The following is an 11,787-nucleotide window of genomic DNA, read 5'->3' as shown; positions in this document are numbered from 1 at the left end:
AGACCCTGTCACTTTGGCTGGATGAAAAGAAACGACAGATTTTCTAAAACACTATTTACTTTTTCAGTATAATAACGTTGTAACCAAATAAAATTATAAGTTTTACAATTATATAATTAAATAACATCAGATCATATTAAAATACTATCAAGCATTTTGTATTTTCTTTTTATCTTCTCATCTTTCTCCCTCTTTCCTCTGTTTACTTTCTTCTCTCTCTACTTCACGTTGTTGTTTAACAGATTACCGTAGTTCACTGTCTTTTAACCCAAGACGCTCTACAGTTCCTACCAATTTATCAAATATTACATGATTATATAGCGTAATTGTATTCTTCACATTATTTGCGATACTAATTCATGTTTATTTCTATCGCTTTTTACCAATACAAAACTGGCTGCAATTCGACAGTAGTACGGAAACTAATTTTTGTATTACATATACTTAGTTAAAATGTATATTGTGCTGTTATTGAGCTTAGGTGTTTGTGATTTGTGAGCAATATATTAAAATAATAAATAAATAAACGAACGACAGTCACTTTACTTGTTTTCAAAATAATACATATACATATATATATGTTCAGAACAAGTTAAACTACATAAAACAAATTATTTTCACTGTAGATAACTATAGTTATATCATAAACAACATATAGTTCTCTTCTTGCTGTCAAAATTCCACTAAGGCCTATTCACTTGCTTTATAATTTAAAATAACAAACTGAAACATTCATCTTTATTACCATCACCAAATTTTCGAAGCATAGTTCACTTATATTTAGTCAACTTACTACGGTTGTATTCTATACTTTTAAAATCGTCTGCTCCTTTTTCGTATTTAGCCTACTGCTAATAAATATCTACTTTCTGTCAAAATCCACACATGCAAGTTCAATTACTTTCGAACTCTTTTTGACGAAATGAACTATTCTTATTATTTCCAACACCGTTAATCTTACTCTTATATATATCAGCCGTTGGGTCTATGTTAATTGTTAGGCCTTCCTTCTCTGTCCGAACGTCTATTTTACTGACTTTACTTTGTTTCTCTTCTGCTTGGTCTACTGTTTTCCACTTATCTTTCACTATTTATATCTTTATTATTAAGTCGCCTGCTTACTATATATCCCCAACATCAATAAATTTCACTCAACTTTCTAGAATCCTAACATGAGCGAGTTATGAACACATCATACGACATACCAAGTTAAGTAAATGAACTTGTCATAACATTCATTTAAAAATAATTGCATCTAACTCTCTTGTTATGAACAAAACCAAATCATAAAATATTCACTCGCAAAATAAATTAATTAATAGCATCTACACTAAACAGTCTTTTATATCATGACAATCATCCTAAGACATCAACAGTAAAATGTCTATTTGTAGTTAAGCACAAAGACACACACTGGGCTATTTGTGGCCAACCCACCAGGAGCATCAAAAGCGGGTTCCTAACTGTGTGTCTGCAGACATACCGCGGTACTAATGGGGTACACAGTAGAAGGACAGAATATAACATAAAATACCATGACAGGAGTTTATAAAAAAAAATGTTGAGTATATTAAGGAAATTTCATAATTACACAATGAAACCTAATTTTACTTTTCAGAAGACGAAAGCTCTATATAAATTAAAAGGTAACACTGACATTATAATTAAAGAATCCGATAAAAGTAAAATATTTGTGGTTTTAATAAAGAATAACTGCGAGTAAAAGATTTGTGCTCATTTATCAAATGAATATAATTATTTAAAATTATACAAATATCTTACAAAAACACGTGGAAAAGTAGAATTATTTTAAACAAATTAAAGAAAGGTAATCCTGTAGCTACACAGCCAGTGGATAGTCTAAATCCACATAATAGTCAAGTCCCTGAATTCCGCGGTAGTTCTAAAGATCATAAGTCTGCTCAATCCCTTATATTCACACTATCTACTTGCAGATTTCCGACAGAAAGTATATCATGGTTCGAGATATACTGCTGCACCCGTTATTGGATAACTCCCTGCTCGTATAAACAGCACACATAATTTTCTTCAACAGTTACGAAATGACTCACACCTTTTTAATAATAATTCCAATATGGATACTGTTGAATTATATTCTAGTATCCCAATTGAAGAAGGGATATAACAATAGTGTTATGACACTGATTAAAGAAAACAGAAATGATATAGAATTTTAAAGCATTTCAAGATTGCTTAGAACGAGCTTTGAGGTTTGTGTTAAATAGCGAATATGTAAGATTTAACAAGAAATTTAGTTTTAAAAAATCAAAATAGTAGCAGTAGTTTTAGTTGTAATTTTTATGAATGTGTTTGAATTGAAAGCATTTAATTCTTAGAAGACAGGTACACATTCATAGATGACATATATAGAGGGTAGCACACTGATTTAGAGTCTCTTGTTAGTTTCAATGTGTTCTTGAATACCATTTATCCATTCATAAAATTTTCAATTGCTCATGCCATACCAGGTAGAAATTTATCGTTTCTAACCACTGCAGTGTCAAGAATGAAGAAATTATTACTGGTATTTTCAGCAAGCCATCTACCAGTGTATTTCGTTTGCATTTCCTTTCGCATCATCCCCCTGTTCTAAACAAAAGAGTTAATGTTTTTCTCATAGGATTGACAAAGTTTATAATAACAAAAAATTGGAAGAAGGCTAAGGAAGACCTGATGACTCTTTTAAAGAAAAATGCTATTGTCAGGAATTTATACGAAAATTAAGAAATTTTGATAAGCAAAACAAAAAAGACATGTTTTCTTGCACTATAGGAATAAATAAAGCACATTTATAAGCTCAGGTTATTTGGGGTGGTTCCATATGTAAGGGATAATATCATCACAAAACTGAATATAATAATTAGAAAATCAGAATTATCCATTAAAATAGTATTAATAAAACACGCTTCTCCTTTCAGTCATTAATACCGAGTTCAGCATATAAGAAACGTGGTGTATTAAACATAACTGCATTGTTTATGAAGTAACTTGTGGGAGATGCTCTAGAATATATGCTTAAGAAGTTTTCCGACCGAAACATGATCGAATATCTAAACATGTGCGTGATATTCAAAACCTCAGTACTGAAAATGCTATTGCAGAATAATCAGTGATGTCGAGAAAACCCACTTGTAGAGAAATATATATGTAAATACGGCTCGTTTGGGTTGAGAAAACTTTACGTAGAGCAGTGAACAACGTTTCGACCTTCTTCGGTCATCGTCAGGTTCACAAAGAAAGAGAGAGGTAACTGACCGGAAGCTGACCACATGTTTGAAAGGGGTTGTGTAACTGAGTGTCGGTATGTAGAGGGAGGGCTTAGATGTTTGAATATACAATTTTATATTATTTATTTTATTATTATTATTTATTATATTATATTTTAATATATATATAAAGGTGTTCCTTTGTATTGGTTTATTTTGGGCTTAAGTTGTTGTATAAGTAAGGCTTCTTTAATTTTGCGTTTGTTTCTTTATTTAGTATTTGAGTGTTTTTATGGTTATGTTGTGTTTATTTGACTTGCAGTGTTCGAAAACGTGTGAAGGTGACTTTTTATGTTCTTTAAATCTGGTTTCCATTTTACTACTTGTTTCTCCAATATAGAAGTCGTGGCAGTTATCACATTGTATTTTATAAATAACGTTGATGTGATGTTTGTCAGTGTAGTTTTTACATAGTATATACCTCAGTTTTGTGCCTTTGAGATGTCGTTTAAAAAGACTATTTGTAAACTCTGTCCCAGCATCGGTTTGACGTTTACAAGGTTTTCACCCTGTTTTGAAATATATTTGAAAGATTTTACAAGTGCTGCATTTTTTCTTATCATTGAGTGTAATAGCCCATGCATACTTAGGAAACACGTTGTTACACGCGAGTAAATAATTAAACTGATTGTTATATTGACTTAAATTAGAAAGACCCATCAAATTCGCCTGCCATTGCTCATGGATCCCCGAACAATAGTTTGTTTCTCGAAAACTTTAATTTTACTAGTTTATATAAAGTGTACGTATCTTGTCTAATTAACCAGTCTTTAACCTGATTTAGACTTACGATCTACCTCGTACTTTTATAGGTATACATAAAGGCTGTACTGCACTGAAACTAGCAGGATATGTGGGGTAAGGTTTTAATATACATTATTTTATACGCCGTCCACTTTTATTTGTATTTTACCATTAAATTTATCTAACAGTAATAATAGTTTGACCTTTACAACAGACGAGATTAATTCTTAGACAACTCAAGATATTACGAAGTTTAAAAGGCTTATAACGGCGAATGATGACAGCCAAGACACAAATTAATACATAATGATAATACATTATAAAAAATGATCCTATTTACATACAGTACATTTAAGTCTTCCAACACTTGTGTCATATTTTACATACTTACATCTGTCTACATTTCCAACATATTCAGAAAATATTTATATTTGATAATCGTTTAGCAAATTTATTTCAACTCTGTAGGGTTAAAATTCTTCTGTTTTGGCAGCACGTTGTTGAATAGGTCGATTATGTTACTGTTTGGGACGGTTTTTCACTAATTCTCCACGATAATTCTACGTTAGATTATCACTGGAGCATATCAAGTTTAGTAGAATTTCAGCTTTCTTATTATATTGCTGAGGAGCGCTGACAACGATCTTTATTTTTTCATGAATCAGTGACTTCATTCTAACTTTAACAGGGCTCCATGACTTGTGAATGAAAGATTTGATGATGTTATTGTAGTTGGTTCATCATCTATGCTTTATCATCTAGAGCAATGGTGGTGAACCTATGGCACGTGAAACAATTTTGCTGACACGCGGCATGCAGTGTCACCTCTTGATTTTCTGAACAGACGATTTTTATGCGTTACACGCTTCAGCACTCGGCGGTCCCGTTCTGTGAGCTTGTGTGGCTTACCTCTTCGTGGCCGAGCTGTTGTTGCTCCTAGAAGTTTCCACTCTACAATAACAGCACTTACAGTTGAGACAGCTCTACCAGGGCAGAAATTTGACGAACTGACTTGTTAGAAAGATGGCATCCTATGACAGTGCCACGTGAAAAGTCACCGAGTATGGCCCATTCTACTGCCAATATTTGTTTATAGAGATTGCATGGCTGTATGCTTGATTTTATGCGCCTTAACAATGGGTGTGGCTGAAATAGCTGAACCTATTTATTAGAAGGGGTGCCCACATACTTTTGGCCATGTAGTGCATATGTGAAATATGCGAACAGATAATATAATTATTCTCAATGGTCCTTTTTAGGGAACTGTTTGCAAGCATATATAACCAAATTAAAAGAAATGTCTATATAGAAATGTTTGCGAGTGTAAAAAAGAAAAACAGCACTAATACTATAGCAATTAATTCATAAGCATGGTCCTGAATTAGAGAAGTAAAATCAATTTGCAAGTGTTCTGTGATTTGTTGAATAAGCATATAGTAATTTGAAGTTGATCAACATCAGTAAGGGATGGAGGAAGTGAACCTAGCCATTTCAGGTCGTGTGAAACGATCAGATATCGATAATTCTCACTCTATCTCTAATAATCACACCTCAAATCTGATACATAAGCAAAGTAGAGCTTTCTCCATTATATATATATATACATATAACGGGTAGAATTTTAGAAAGGCAAACATACTTGACGATAGGTACCGCAATGACTGAGATATCGGCGTGACAAACAAACAGCTTTTAGATTTATACAGAATGAGTTAACTTTTAATAACCTCAAAGGCATTACATCTGGTGATAGTTATACCCGCAATAAGAATCCTGTTGTTCTCTCTTTTCCTTAATAGAACGCATGAAATAAATAAGTAAGATAACATTAATGCTATCAAAATTGTTTTTCAAAAGCACTTTTAGACTTTGGTTGTATTTTTTATTCTAAAGATGAAATGTCCAAACTAAAAAAAATCACTAATCTTATACACATACACCTTTGTATTCAAAGGATTACATTTGACCTACTACCCAATGTGTACATCAAAGAATAAAGATACATTATTTGTTCTGTATAACAACTCGCAAGCCCTAGCACATGTATAAACTGTAATTATCGTATTTTTTAAAAAATCATATTTGGACATTTTTTTTCAACTTCTAATGAGCTGTTGATTTATTATAATGCAAAATTGTATAATAGGCTCTCTGTGCTTTATTCATTGCGGAGAATCAAACCCCAGATTTTGGCGTTATAAGTCTAGTGTCATATTGGAAAACCTTTCATATTAAAGAATATCGTGTCACCAAAATAATAAATTCAATAATTACTGGGAACTTAAATTGATATGAACCTTACTCAACACATTTATTTCACAATACTGTAAAGAAAGCTAGCCTTTAGTGCAATGGTTCCTAACCTTGTTGGAGGTGCTGAACCCCGGAAGTTTCGTACTTGCATTCACTGAACCCTTCGTAATTGGAAAAATAAAATATGATTGTTTCAAATTCAAAACATAAGTAGATATATTATTAGTGCACAAAATGAACCATGCATCAGTTGCACACAATATCACTGTGTTCAAAGAGCAAAACATAATTTCACACAAAAAATGAATATTTACTGCAAATCAATGTGACTTTTGCTGTTGCCTTTCAGAGACAAGTTCAGAAATGCGCGGCTTCAACCTGGCAAGTGCCACTCTCATATCATTTTCGCAACAAAGTCTGTTCCTTTTCTTTGTTTTTATGTCTACCATTCTCGAACGTTAGAATGGTACAAAAGTAACTTGAATTCAGAGCCCATTTCATTACACAGCTCTTTGAAGATGCGGTGCTTCAGGGCAATATTTTGCACAAAGTTCACACATTCTACTACAATTTTTAATACTTTTGCCAGTTTTGAAAGCAAGGTTTTTGTTGCCAATGCATGCCTGTGCAGAACACAGTGCGTTACAATGATGTGTGGTGCATCGGCTTTCACCAGCGCACCAAAACCAGAGTTTCGTCCCAGCATGATTGGAGCTCCATCCGAACAAACTGCAGAAATCATATCCCACGAAAGATCGTTATCTCTGAAGAAGTCATCCACAAGTTTCTTCACGTCGGCTGCCTTAGTTGTTGTTGTAAGAGGCTTACAAAATAAAAAAAATATTCTTTTATCTCGTCTTTATTCACATAGCGCACGAATACATCAAGCTGGCTTAGAATGGAAACGTCGGTGGTCTCGTCGGGTTGAAGGCTGAATTTTGCTGGGCTTGAAATCAGATCTGCAATTACTTGAGCCAAGATGTCATAATTCATGTCATCTATTCTGCTGTTCATGGTGTCATTTGAAAGAGGAATTTGGGATAACTTATTTTCAGCAGCTTTTCCCAGCATGATATTTACCATCTTCAACGCAGCTGGTTTTACGAGTGCTTCACCAATGGTGTGTGGTTTACCCTGCTTTGCGATAAAGTACGCCACTTCGTACGATGCTGTGAGGATCGGTTTGTCGATGGGTACAAAGCCGAGAACAGGCAAAGTAGCCTTTTCATTGAACCTGGCTCTCTTTACCTTGAATTCAGCAAGCGTTGTGTTCTTCTATTTCCCATCTCCATGCAGCTTTAGGGAGTGTTCTCTTAGTTTTGCCGGTGCTAGACTAGAATTGCTTAACTTGGCATTGTAAGTCATGCATTGAGGACGCTGACTCCCATCATGTTCCGTTATACACGTGAATCCATATTGTACGTATTCGTCCGACCACTTTCTGTTTTTGCTCGACATAGTTAGTATGAAGGGATTGAAAGATTGGGAAAAAAAATCACAAATGACCCACGATTAGTACAGTCACAAGTCGAATGCTAAGAGCACGAAGTTCCTTGCAGCACAGATATTAGGGCCAAGTGATGTGACGTGATCAGCCGCAGCCAATGATGGTCAAGTGAAGCATAACGTCACGAATCATACGAGTGGGGTGAACAGAACGGACACACATACAGTGTGTGTATCTTGACCTCCGCCGAACCCTTGAGACTAACTCACTGAACGCCTGGGGTTCGACTGAACCAAGATTAAAAAACACTGCTTTAGTGATAATGTTTCAAAAACATTTCTCTTTTAGAACTTGAGTTTTCATGGTACGTTAGCATGCTAAAAATAATACACTTTTCCGTGATCTAGAAGGTGAATGAAATACATGCAATTTGAAACTTTATAGCTTATACAATTACATTATGTTGTTTATTTCTTCAGAAGGAAATACATCTTCAAGAATGATATACCATTTTTAAATAGTATTAATTAATTCATGAGTTCAATTAAGTTGACAGTAACAATTGCTTTTATAAGCGTCATTTTAGTAGGTGTTTGTACATTCCAGTTTCCTGTATTACTACTTCATAAATATGAACATGAGGATCCATTTTATGAAAATGGGCCCGGCATGGCCAAGCGCATAAGGCGTGCGACTCGTAATCCGAGGGTCGCGGGTTCGCGCTAAACATGCTCGCCCTCCCAGCCGTGGGGGCGTATAATGTTACGGTCAATCCCACTATTCGTTGGTAAAAGAGTAGCCCAAGAGTTGGCGGTGGGTGGTGATGACCAGCTGCCTTCCCTCTAGTCTTACACTGCTAAATTAGGGACGGCTAGCACAGATAGCCCTCGAGAAGCTTTGTGCGAAATTCCAAAACAAACAAATCTATGAAAATTAGCTCCGCACTTTGGGACTATGGGTGTGCTATAAGAGTAACAGTCAAACCCCACTATTCAATCAGACAATAGTAACTCAATAGATGGTGTTGTGTGCTGTTGACCAGGTGTCTTCTCTCTTGTCTACTAATTAATAATTAAGGACATTTAACACAATTGACTATTGAAATAACTTTGCACAAAACATCTGGAGGAAAAAGCACGATAAGTAGATTTTCAGGCCATGTTAAAAAGGTAGGAGCAAGGCCCAAGGAAATGTTGTTCATTTGAGACATTATGGAAGATGTTTCAAAATGTTCCAATACAATTTTATGCAACCTTTCGGTGTCAATAACTGTTAAATAAGAGATTATAAAAAGTTTCAAATCGTTAAATGAGTTAAGTTGGCTTGTGCCCGTGGTTTTAACCTTCAGTTCGCGAGAGTTCTAACTTTTGACAGGTTGATTAAAAAAAAGTTTTCCTTGGTGTAAATAGAATATAAATTGTCCAAGTTAGCACTGGTTTTTCAGTAGAAAAATCAAAATTCCTTCCAAGTTTCCAAACAAAACACGGTAATGGCCGCATATGTTGCGCAATACAAAATTTGGTTTCTTAGCTCTATAAACCGGTTTTGTTCACGGTTTTCTCTAATTCTGGAAATAGAGATATACAAGAAATGAGTCCACCATCAATATGCTCAAAAACAGTACTGTGACATGTTCAGCCATTGTTAATGTTGTTGTGATACTTTCCACTTGGAATCGCAGACAAAAATCGGTTACAGGATCGAGTATGATGTGTGAAAGATGAGCTAGCAGCAATAATTCTAGCAGACATTAATAGTATTATAGAAAAGATAGTAGTGGCATCAAAGCAGCGTCTTATTATTAGACCAGTCATGCAGCATCAACCGAACACATGTTTTGTGCAAGAGGAACACATCTCGCTAACTTTGCAGTCGAATACTTTCGAGAGGCAACTTCTTTTCACGTCAAGGTTTGATTTTGAGTTTGAAAGATCCGAGTCTTTGTTGAAGTAATTTTGTTTGGGGGGGGGGTCCAACTTGATTTCCAAAAATCTTGACCCTGTCTGTGGCCCACATCATCCCTCGAATTTGATTTCATCAGTTCGCAGTCTAGATATTGGTATATTATTATAAGTTTTTCAAATGTTACACACAGAATTACTTTATTGTACTGAGAATGGCTCGCCTATAGAAAAGTGAGAATTTTAAACTTAAAATGTGCTGTTGAGAAATGTAAAGGTAACAATGTGATAACATAATTTGACTTCCTATCTAGTGAGCTTAGAGTACAGCCTCATTTGTACTTAAGTATTATAGTGTTACTAGATCATGAAATAACGGATAACACTACGTAAAAGAATGACAATGGCTTCTAGCAAAATACAACTAAATTAAAAAGTTTCAACCCTAAAAGAGCTGTTAATACTTTTATTTACAAGTGCAAATACATGGAGTGTTTACATAAAAAAATCTTGTGCTTAGACTAATACTCAATAGAATAAATATTCCTATAATTTAAATACTGACAGCTGATATATATATATATATATACACACACACACATTCACACAAGTACAAGTCATGACAACAACTGTATATACAAAACGCAGGCCTAGAAAGGTTGCAAAAAAAAGAGAAAAATTACAGAAAATTTTGCAGAATGTTGAACTCAATAGTGTACTGTACTATACATATTTTAAGACATATTTGTAACAATAAGTTCAGGTAATGTAAATACAAGTTCACATTTGAACAAGCTAGGCTCATAACTGACCTGGTTTAATCTCGAAGGGTAGTATCACTCTACCTTATCCTAACACACATTGTCCTCGATAAGTGACAAACACTTGATGATATCTATCAAGACCTAAACCAACACTGTACTTCCTAAAAAAAGGAATACAACGACTAAAAGAAACATATTATCAAGGAAGCAAACACATCACCCCTCAAACAATCTTTGGTTTCACTCTAAATACCTTATGTAACAAAGAACTTTCGGTTTCCTGGCCAAATCCACAGCTGTTGAGGGGCGAAATCCTCTCACGATGGGGTTACGATGTTTATTCTGGTAAATGATCATGTCATTTTATATTATTTTATAGTGTACCAAATTATAAGAAATGTTTGTGAATGAAGAGACACAAGTTTTACATTTGAAACACTTAGCTAATATACAGTATTCTGAAAAAGAAAACTGTAGTCCAATATGTTTAACAACTTTCTACATAAAGTGACATTCTGTAGACGAATATACAGCAATTTTAACTTTGTTTTTATATATTTAAAGTAAAAGTGTATTTAAAAAACATTTGCGCTGTGAACAACGTTAAAAATAATTTAATAATATATATCCATCTAAAAATTCCAGTTCATCATGGGTAACTTTCATTTTTTTAAGATAATTGAGCAAACTTTTGTTCATGGAATACCCGCAATGTTTTGTGTATGGTATACCTATATCATAAAATTTACCTATTTCAGTCATACTTGTGACATATGTACTCATATAAATGTATATGTACAAACTTTATACAGACATATTGTGAAGTAATCTGGGTTTTGGGGAAAATATATATATTTAATTTATTTTCTTTGTGTCATTTGTTGTCATGTTTATCGCATTATTTAATTTAAAGCAAGACTACTTAAAATTTACCAACTTCAAGCAACACACCTCAGTAGTGATGTCAACATTTCAAATTTTAAGATGACAATAAAGTCTACAACTTAATTAACATAATTAAAGACTATTGTTTATGACTACGTTGTAAGTTATTAAAACATTATTAGAAAATAAAAAGAACCATATAATTGACACTAAACTATTAACATGGCCTCCTAAAGTAAGCATTCTTTATAGGAAACCACCTGTTTTTAAAATAAAATGTTCTTTCTCATACAGAAATTTACATTTATATAATTGTATTGCTAAAAAAGCAAAAAAATGTATTTACTGTCTCCTATTATATATAAATTATTACCACGTGCACTTCATTTCAAGAAAAACCTAAAATAAAATTACCCAAAGAGAAAATAAAAAAGTTATAATATGATCCTTTTCACTATGTTTTGTTTTAAATGGACCTACTGTGGAGACTACACAGTCTTTTTCAG

This window comes from Tachypleus tridentatus, chromosome 2 (assembly GCF_004210375.1).
Source record: "Tachypleus tridentatus isolate NWPU-2018 chromosome 2, ASM421037v1, whole genome shotgun sequence".
In the NCBI taxonomy this organism is placed as follows: Eukaryota; Metazoa; Arthropoda; class Merostomata; order Xiphosura; family Limulidae; genus Tachypleus; species Tachypleus tridentatus.
This window is presented reverse-complemented; position numbering follows the sequence as displayed.